The sequence below is a fragment of the Ictalurus furcatus genome, chromosome 24 (assembly GCF_023375685.1).
Source record: "Ictalurus furcatus strain D&B chromosome 24, Billie_1.0, whole genome shotgun sequence".
Classification (NCBI taxonomy): domain Eukaryota; kingdom Metazoa; phylum Chordata; class Actinopteri; order Siluriformes; family Ictaluridae; genus Ictalurus; species Ictalurus furcatus.
Genome location: NC_071278.1, coordinates 11,709,247 through 11,719,330, shown reverse-complemented (window position 1 = coordinate 11,719,330; position 10,084 = coordinate 11,709,247). Strand labels below are relative to the sequence as shown.

General features: G+C 41.5%; 1 protein-coding gene across 1 annotated transcript in view; it reads left to right on the top strand.

Moving 5' to 3' along the window:
- Positions 1–1,049: 1,049 nt before the first annotated feature.
- Positions 1,050–10,084, top strand: part of mafk (v-maf avian musculoaponeurotic fibrosarcoma oncogene homolog K) — a 16,789-nt gene continuing 7,754 nt past the window's right edge. The window contains exon 1 of the mRNA XM_053612398.1: positions 1,050–1,333. The gene's annotated coding sequence lies outside the window, so the exon portion shown is untranslated. The remainder of the gene's footprint in view (positions 1,334–10,084) is intronic.

The following is a 10,084-nucleotide window of genomic DNA, read 5'->3' as shown; positions in this document are numbered from 1 at the left end:
CTAAATGTTAAATGGCCTTTATTACATTACCACTTTTATAATTATAATATAAAGATACAATAATACAATATAATAATACAATACAACAATAATATAAAGATAATAAGAATAATAAGAAGAAGACATAAAAACATCAAAACATTTTTAACTTTTATCTGGCTCTTTAAAGAAAAATAATAACTTTTTTTTGCTTTCATGGCTCTGCTAGCTGAAAAGTTTCCCGACCTCTGCCCTAGCCAGACGAAGAAGAAACAGAAGAAGAAGAAGAAGAAGTAAATGTAGAATAACAATTGGGTGCCTATGCACCTTCTGTGCTTGACCTCCAAAAATTCTTCTGTGAGAAATGTAGTGTGGTTGAAAGGCAAAAAATGGCCATAATAATAATAATAATAATAATAATAATAATAATAATAATAACAATAATAATGATAATACTTTAGTGAGAAAAATAGTGTAGTTTTAAAGCAATACAGCTCAATAGCTTATACTAATAATACTCAAGTAGCTTTAAGACAATAAATGACCAAAATAATAATAAAAATACTTTTGTAAGAAAATGAATTTAGGTTAAAGGCAATAAGTGACCAAAATGATAATTAAAAGAAACAATACTTCAGTGAGAAGAGTAGTGAAGTTTAAAGGCAATAAATAACTATAACTATAATAATAATAATAATAATAATAATAATAATAATAATAATAATACTTTAGTGAGACGAGTGGTGACGCTTAAAGGCAATAATAATAATAATAATAATAATAATAATAATAATAATAATAATAATAATACTTTAGTGAGACGAGTGGTGACGTTTAAAGGCAATAATAATAATAATAATAATACTTTAGTGAGAACTGTAGTGTAATTTAAAGCGGAATAAGTGACCAAATACATTTTTTTAATTAATTAATACTTAATATTTTAATAAATCATTCTCTCTCTGTTTTTTAAATTTATTTATTTAATAAACACAGATATTTTACTCACTGGTCAGATTAATTTAGCTAGCCCGATGAAAGAATTTGCCAGCTGCGTCTATTTCTGGCCTCCCCTAGCTAGTTTCCCGCCTGGCTGACGTCAGCAGAAAGTTATTTTCATGAATGGAGGGGGCGGTCACGAGGAGCCGGTGACGCGCGTGCTTGCGGAAGCACAGAGTGGAATGTCGATACATTGTTGTTGTTTTCGTGGCTGGCTGACTTAGTTCACGGTTACCGCTTGGGCTCGACGGCGGGAAGCGCATCCCAACAAGTGCGACGAGGAGCCGCTGACTGTTCAAGGCTACTGTCAGGATATTGCTCTCCAGGCTCGCGCGACAAATTCCGCGTCCACAAGGTAAGCTGAGGTGGTGCTGAGGTGGTGGTGGAGGGGGGAGATGTTTTGAAATTCCCGACGAGATCTCTCATGTTCTCCTGATGATGGATCTGAGAGTGGAGTAGAACCGATTCAGACCTGTTCAAATCGGATTTAATGCGTCAGATGTTTTTACTTACTAACATAAGTCTTTGGAAGTTATATATTTATACACATTGTTTTATTATTATTATTATTATTATTATTATTATTATTATTTTTTTTTTTTAAAAAAAGTTTGCAAAATATTTGGGCACGTGTGAAAGCTTAGGTAGACTTGACAGCTAGGCTGTAAATAATAACAACAACAACAACATCTCGTGCGCATTTTCCGATTTACTTAGTAACTACAAGCTGTAAACATTGCGCGCGCAGAAAATGATTCTCTGGTAAACTTTAGGTACGTAACAGATTCCATTCTTATTGCAAGGAAAGAATGAACGACGGAAGAACAGTATAAAATAAAATAAAAATAACTTTTCTGCGTGTTATTTGTGATATTTCTTATGGCACGAGGGAACACGTGGTCTGCGCTTCAGAGTCGTAGCACAAAGGGCGCAGTGGTCCAGTGGCGCGAGACTCACTTTGGGGGGGGGGGGGTGTCTTTCTATCATTTAACATAAACAGCCCCCCCCCCCGCTCCGAGCCAACACCCCCACACCCCTAGCTTGCACATCTGAGCCACGCACATCTGATAGGCTGTGATGAATTTGGGTGGTTTTTCTCCGCGTAGTTAGCGCACACGCGGAGCTCAAGGGGATGAAATGAGTGCGACGTTACGTCACGTCGCGTTAGTGAGTTCACGCGGTCGTGGGCGTGGACATTTTCATCACCACCCTTCATGCACCATCACCCTGCAACCTCCTTTAAGCTCATGAGAGGGACTGTCCTTGTAAAGCAAGCTTGTCATTTGTTAATGACAAAACTCTGCCATCACTTGTGTCATGTCTTGAACTTTAATGTGACCTTTTACCTACAGTCCAGTTTTACACCTTAGACCTACACTTTATCCACAATTCCACGAGTAACATACATTTCAAAAGGCACAAAAGACACCGGACACAAGGAAAGGTTTTTTTTTTATTACTTTCCTCCCAGTTTTTTTACAAAAAAAATGCCTGCTTGTTCATAACCGATTATATTAATCGAATTAGGTCGATACGAAAGCATTTAAAGTGATCCTGAACAGTCCACTTTGAAGAAACATTTCAACAATAGGTCATTCTGTAACTGGTGGTAGCCTGCAGCTACGCCCTCGAAGGGAAAGTGAGTCATAAGTGGATAATGTGATTCATTTCCACAATGGCTGATAAAGGAGCTGCCATTAGCCCAATTCAGAGGCAGCAAGCCATTCAAGGACCCCTTGCAGGCAAGCAAGCAAGCGGTGCACTTGATTCCTGATGAACACGTGCTGTGCATGTTCGGTCCGAAGCTTTACCATTTATGGGGAATAATTTAACAGGGTGTGCGGTTTATGTGTGTGATGGAGTGCTCTCTTTATCTGTGTTAGTGTTAAGACTGGCCTTTTGTTGCTTGAGCAATGGGATAACTGTTCTACTCAAGGCTTCCACATAGAGTATGCTACTTGTGGTTATAACCTTGATAACCTTGCTGTGGTTGTATTTGCTGAACTGGCTGTGACGGAAAGGATTTCTTTTTTTGAATGGAAGCACTTGGATGAAATGTAAGGTGTGCCAAAGAGCACAAAGAGACATCCTCCTACGTTGTTGCAGATTGCATGGCTCAGAGGTGGTAGTGTGTGCGCGTATTAATGACCTTTGCCTTGTGATGTGGAAAGTCTTGGAGGAGTCCCACCTCAGCATGCGTCTTTATGTCACACTGTACGCAAGCAGCGTGACCTCATCCGTGGCTTACTCTGACTCACAGCGGCTTAGGTGTCTGTGGTGTTGACCTCCCACACCTACTGCGTCGTCTGCCTGACTCTTTTAGAATCCTAGAGGAAGTGCACATTTGGTGCTATCATAAGACCCACACGTGGACTGATCATCAGTTGTTTGCACTACCCTACATGCATGTAGTTTCAATCGTCAGCAGTGGACACACATCTCGCTGGAGGTAGTTAGTTGTGTGTGTGTGTGTGTGTGTGTGTGGAGTTTTGATGTTTCTCAGCAAAAACTTATTGTCTAAATATGACTGTCTGTGGCTTCTTGTGGTAAGAACTGCATGCTTGGGTGAACAGAACAGGATGCTTACTGTACCCGTTGTGGTTTTTCAAAGCAGACATTTGAAAGTGAATAAAACTGAGGTGGCTGCTGAATTAATCACTAAGGTTGCAACATGGGGAACTCCAAACTGCCTAAACCTTTCTATTTGAGTAGGAACTTTTGACTGAGGCTACAATATTAGCCTTAGTCATCATGATACAAGCCGTAGCTCTTTGGACTAATTTCATCTCCAAGATCAAAGGGTCGAGGGGTCGGCCAATATCTGATGATTTCAGGATACGCAGTCAGTTCGTGTGTAATTCAGGAGTTATTAGTGCTGCTGGATTTTGCTTGGTGCATGTTGTAGGGCATGTCTTAGCTGCGTCTAGGCCCCAGTGAGAGAGCCCTGTGGGGGTGTTTAAGCCATAATGCGCCAACTTTACCCTGCCCTTTTCCTGCTACTCTCACCAATTCCTGGATCTGACAGGAGTGACCACACCACGCTGTGGTTTTGGGCTGCGGGTGAGCCGTCTGGAACCAAGAACACATTTGGGTGATTCGGTGTTTATGCTTTGGAAGAAGCCTCCCTGTCTCATTAGCTGCTGTCTACAGACATACACACACGAGAGTATGAGATTTGCTCAGATCTGTTTTCTGAACACACCTGCACCAATGTAGAGTACACCGGGTTTATTACCATAGCCTGCGCACATGTTCTTTCCGGGGGATCGTGTCGGTTTACTTTCTCCATGTTACCCATGGGCTTGTCTTTGTTTTTGTGCATACTTTGCATTCCTTCGGATCCCCGCGTCCCAAGTTGGGGGGGGGGGTAAAAATCGCCTTGCTTAAATATCCACCTCTCCTCCTTATCCGCAGAAAGTTCCGGCAGTCACGCCAGCCCTTTTCCCCGTACTTTTCCTTCCGCTCTGCGAAACGGTGGGATTTTCCAGGAAATGTCAGTTCGGGAGGGTGTGATTCCCTGCTGCTCGTCCTAGCTCTTACCAGTAAACAGCATGACTCACTGCTCGGCTATGTGCTCCGTTTCCTTTACATAAGATCCTGCCGATTGTGCCGCCGCCGCCGCTGCTGCGCTACAGGCCTTTTTTTTTTTTGTCTCCTTGTGAAAAACCAAGCAGGGAGGAGCTATGTCCCTTCAAGTTTTCTCCACAAAACAGAGAGCAGTGAAATGTGCTCAGTGCTGAGACTGACTAGTAGATAGAGAGACAGGAAACCAAACATCAAGGACACATCAGTGTTGTACGTGAAATAGCCAACTGACTGTCCACTACAGGCTGATACCTCAACGCTGAAACGTGGCGGCTTCATATTTCCGTCCACATCTGGATTCTGTAGCTGGGCTGAGACTTTGCTTGTCTGAGACAAGCCTCGAATTCTCAAAGCACTAATACGGCAGCCACCCGACCATATCGCTGTCTGGCCCCACAGTCGACCTTTGCGACAGTAAAATCTGAACCGTGTAATGCTTAGCAAATATTATCGCTTTTGGCTGGAGGTTTATACATAAACCAACTACGCAGATTGTTTTATTGGTATCAAAATCAACCACACCAGGAAAAAAGTAACGACACGGCTTGCAACACTTTACGTCATCGACTGAGGTTAATGGAAAGTGCTCAGGATTTGGCAGTGTATTATTTTTTTTTCTTTTCAGAGATGTACTTTTTTCCTTGTTGTGAAACCCAGGGCTACACATTACAAAAGTTAGACATGTCTTCACAATAATATTATGGTCTGTAACCACCTCATGGGCTTTGGTACCGTGACTAACATCCTCATGATACCACCTACATGCTTGAGCACAGGGTGATGACCAACTTTCCCTTGTGATCCTCAAAGTTTTGGTTCTGTTTTGGCTACTTCCGCCTGCAGTTAAGATTTGTGTGACTGCACTCTGGGCTCGTATCAAGCGGTGATTCTCAGCTCGTACACAGCGCTAGGTGTGGAATTGCATAACCATAGCTGTAATTACCTGACTGCTTACATTTTCGGTGATGATGTAATTCATGGTCATTGGCCAGAAATCTCTTGCTGATGACGTCACAGCCTCATAGACTGTTTTATAAGTTGATGGCTTTCCAATAACAGCATGTCCTGAAGGGGTTTATTCAAAGACGATCGTACTTTTTAACCGCTTATAGCTACGTTTAATACTATGGAACATCCGGGAAACAAATTATTTCAAGTTATAACAAGTCTCCCTGATTTTCTTCTTGGTTTGAAGCCATGTTACCAAGAACCTGAAAAAACACAGTGTGATCTCTCCCGAAGAGGTAAAGGAACCTCGATTACAAACCTCCGACACTGGAGACTCCTTCCGTGAACAATAAATAAATGCGTAAATTGTCCTTTTGTTAAATAGCAACACAATATTAAATGGTTATTTATTATAATTATTATATGCCGTACAACTCCATGCGAATGAGGACGAATGAGGATGAGCGCATTAATGTAACATATACCTGTGAGTTGTCATGGAGCAGGAAGTACTGTCGGAGCCATGCTGTTTTAGAATATGAATCAATACCTTCTGACTAATCAGATCTGAGAATATAATGTGTATCTATATAACATCGGTGCGGGAAAAATAGGTTGTAACACATAAGCATCTCTTATGACGCTAGAATCAACACTGGTTACTGTATGTTGGCCCCTGTCTTGCGTTTTATTGTTCATAATGACGTCTGATCACCCGATTCATTGAGGAAATACTTGATTGTATAGTAATGACTGACTCACTGATAAGTGTGCAGCAGAATGACTGTAGTTTACGTCCATTCTGAATGGAAAGTGCACGGAAAGCAAATTAATGCCGGCTGACTTATCTATCTATCTATCTATCTATCTATTTATTTGTTTAGTCCATCTGAGAAGCTGACATTTTTGAAGCATTACCAAATTTCAGTCACTAACCCTATCCAAAAAAAAAAAAAGCACATTTATAACCTTCTAAATATTTCAAATGACAGCAGATTTGGAACCTTGAAGCTCAGCCAGAATGTACACTACTCCAAGAGCACAAGCATTACATGCACAGACACACACACACACACACACACACCCTTATCAACATAGACATAACACCACGCACATAAAATCTGTGGATTGTAAAGCTTTGTAAATCAGACACTCAGAGAATTTGTAAAGGAAGTAATTACAGGACGGTTAATTAACTCCGCCAAGATCTTAGGCCTCGAGGAGTAGAGTTATTCTCCATGTCTTTATTTAGACGATTTACAGCCATTCTGATTTGGCCCGAGTATGCCATATACCAGTGCAGTCCTTCTCAGCAAATCATCACAAATCAAATCACAAATTGTCTTCTGAAGTTGCTACAAAGTCGGAATTTTTTTTTTTCACAAAGCACTTCCTTCTTTCTGAGACTTCTCACTTTCATATTTTCACTTGGATTATTAGTTTAACTTTGGTCTTTTGGTTGTTGTTGTTTTTTTTGTGTTTTTTTTATAAAAGATATAATATATATAACGCTCCCTGGGATAGGCTCCAGGTTCCCCCGCGACCCTGAAGAAGGAGTAAGTGGTAGAAGATGGATGGATGGATGGATGGATGGAATATATATATAACTGAGAGTAGCTAATACACAGGCTTTTCTGAAGGTGAGAAGGTAACTACAGTATAAAGCTTTCCAAAAGGAAAATAAAGCCCCTTCCTCAGTACATGTGCGTGTATGGTGAGAAAAGTTACCCCGTTATCCCTGCTTTTGCACATTCTCTATGGCGTCCCTCCCAGGGCCCTTCCCCTGTGACATGTTTTTCTGTTTTCCTAGACTGGCTCTCGATAGCCTGAATAAGAGCTCCAATGTTTCGGCGTCCCGTTGAACGCACGTCGCCAAAGGCAGTGCTGAGTTGGGCGGAGGGGGAAAAAATGCGTCCGTTGTTCTGAGAGAGCGATGATGAAAACACGGCCTTGGAATGCCAGGGCTTTTCCTTTTTAGCAGGACTGAGCAAGTGAAGTGGGGCCCCTCTCTCTTTCTCTCTCTCTCGCACTCTCTCTCTCTCTCTCTCTCTCTCTCTCTCTCTCTCTTCACTGTGGACTGGGAAAAGTGAACAGCGAAGGAATGTAAAGGAAATTCACTCTGTGTGTGTGCGTGTGCGTGCGTGCTTGGGTTAAAGGAAGAACTCAAAGGTTAAAAAAGCCCTATATATAGAGAGGGGGGTGTTTTTTTTTTTTTTCTTTAAAAACTTGATTTGTGGTCTTCCCTGGAAAGAAAAGCAGGAGCCCCTTCTCTCACACAGCACTTATGAAAGCTTACTGTCTATGAAAGCTTCTCTCATTTCTGCTAGCCTTGCATCACTTGTCTAATATTTCTGGGACTTAACCCGTAGGGACTTTGCTGTTTTTTTTCCATGTTGAGAGAGAGAGAGGAAAAAAGAGAGAGAGAGAGATCATTTCTGGATTGCAAGTTCAGAGCCAAAATACAAGCCATGTTGTCATCTCATGTGCATACCACTGTTGTGTTCCCCAACTTTAGCTATATATGGTTTCGAGTGGCGTGTTTTTTTTTGGTTACATTCTCACTATACGCTTCTTATTATAATTAGTTCTGTGTGGTGCTATTTTGATCTGAATCAAACGCACAGTGGGGCCAGTTTGGAGACCTACGCTATAGAGGTCCAGATGGTATGAATCAGGACTTGAGCGTATTCTTCTGTGGAGTTTTGTTTCAACGTTGCGGTTCATTATCTATGCTGAACCTGACCGAGGATGCCCAGGCTCTGCGTTTGATCCCGTCATGGCCAAACCGTTCAGACTGCCGGTTAATGCGTGGCAGGTGTGTTTTACTCGATCTCGACCGAAGAGTGACTAAGAACTTACTATTACAGCCCCAACATCTGTGCTGGAATGGAATATCACTGGTGGCGCAAGAAAATCTCCGTTTCTATCCATTTCAAATCAATCCTACGCATTACTTTCTTCAAACGTTTCATACTTCAGTCTAATATGGTTAAAGGGTTTTAGGATGACGTGAACAGGCCGCAAAGACATAAGCAGATAACATGCATTCACAGGCAGGAAGTCTTATGACACCAGACAGGAATAGATGTTTTTCCTTGGAGTAAAGACTTAATAACTCGCTGTTCTTTTGATAATCGCTGGATGAGAATGTTACTGCCTTTGGTCTGCACCAAGAGCTCTTTCCTCACTAATGAGGTATCACTTATCACATTTCCACTTAAATCGCATTGTTGGCAGAATTTTACGGTCAGCACACTGAGCTAAATATAACCGGGAGAGTTAAATAAGGGCATGAAGCGAGCCAGGAAAGCCCGGTGTAACACAATCCTGTCAGCCATGGCCCTAAAGCTGATAAAGCACATTGTGTAAAACAACAAAAATATAACCGTGACTGTGTAAGGGAAACTATTCGTAGTGACACAGTGCCTTCTGGAATGTTCAGTATATCTCTTAAACAGACAAGTGTAGAGTACAGTGTGTACAGCTTAGCGGAAGTATATCCCAACATGCTCCTAAGAAAACTGCATGACTGTTGTCTGGTGACATGTTGTTCTGTTTTTTTGTTTTTCAGGGTGAGGTAACGTTTGCGCGTTAAAAGAAGCCCATCAGGGACTTTCAGTTGTCATTTGACTTTTGAGCTCATGCTGTACAGAGGAACTGAGTTATAAATCAGAGAGATTGTAGCAGCGAGGAGGTACAGTCTGTGTGTTATTGTACAGTTGAGGTCATAAGTTTACATACGCCTTGCAGAATCTGTAATGCTGATCATAAAATAATTTCTATTGTTGTTTCACATAACAGATGTTTACATATGGTCCACGGGGGGGGGGGGGGGGGGGGGGTGTAAACTTTTGAACAGGCTGATTGGTGTAATTTGTTATAATTTTATTTTAAAGCTCTTCTTCTTTTTCATTTAGTACTGTACTTCAGCAGCTACATAAGCTACTTGCATGTTTCCCAGAAGACAAAGTCATGAATCGTTTTCTTCCTCCCATGATCCTCAGGAAACTCAGATGATGCAACTTGTGCCAGCACAAGATGTTAAATGGATTCTTGTACACAATTAACACAAGAAATGAAGTATTTTAATGATATTTCAAGATAAAGTGTAGTTCTAGTGGGCTGGGACGCTGTTAAGGTTTAATCGATGTTGGAAGTTATTTATATGAAGCAAGCTTGTTGTGACGGACACTTTAACTGTGTTTAAAAGGTCTTACTTTTAAATGATAATGAGTCTTTATTGAGCACACATACATTACAGCACAGTGAAATTCATTTATTTGCATACCCAAGCATGTCAGGAAGTTGGGGTCAGAGTGCCGGGTCAGCCAGAGAGGTTTAAGGGCCTTGCTCAAAGGGCCCACCAGTGGTAGCTTGGCAGTGCTGGGGCTTGAACCCCTGACCTTCTGATCAGAGCCTTAACCACCAAGCCACCACTGCCCATACATATTTGGGAATATAAGATCCATAGAACACGTATGACACCCCAATCATCCACTCAATGGCCTTTGCATTGACTCAAGTTATTTGTCGCTATGCACATTTTGTCCACCCGCGTCTGCCTGGACCCTGA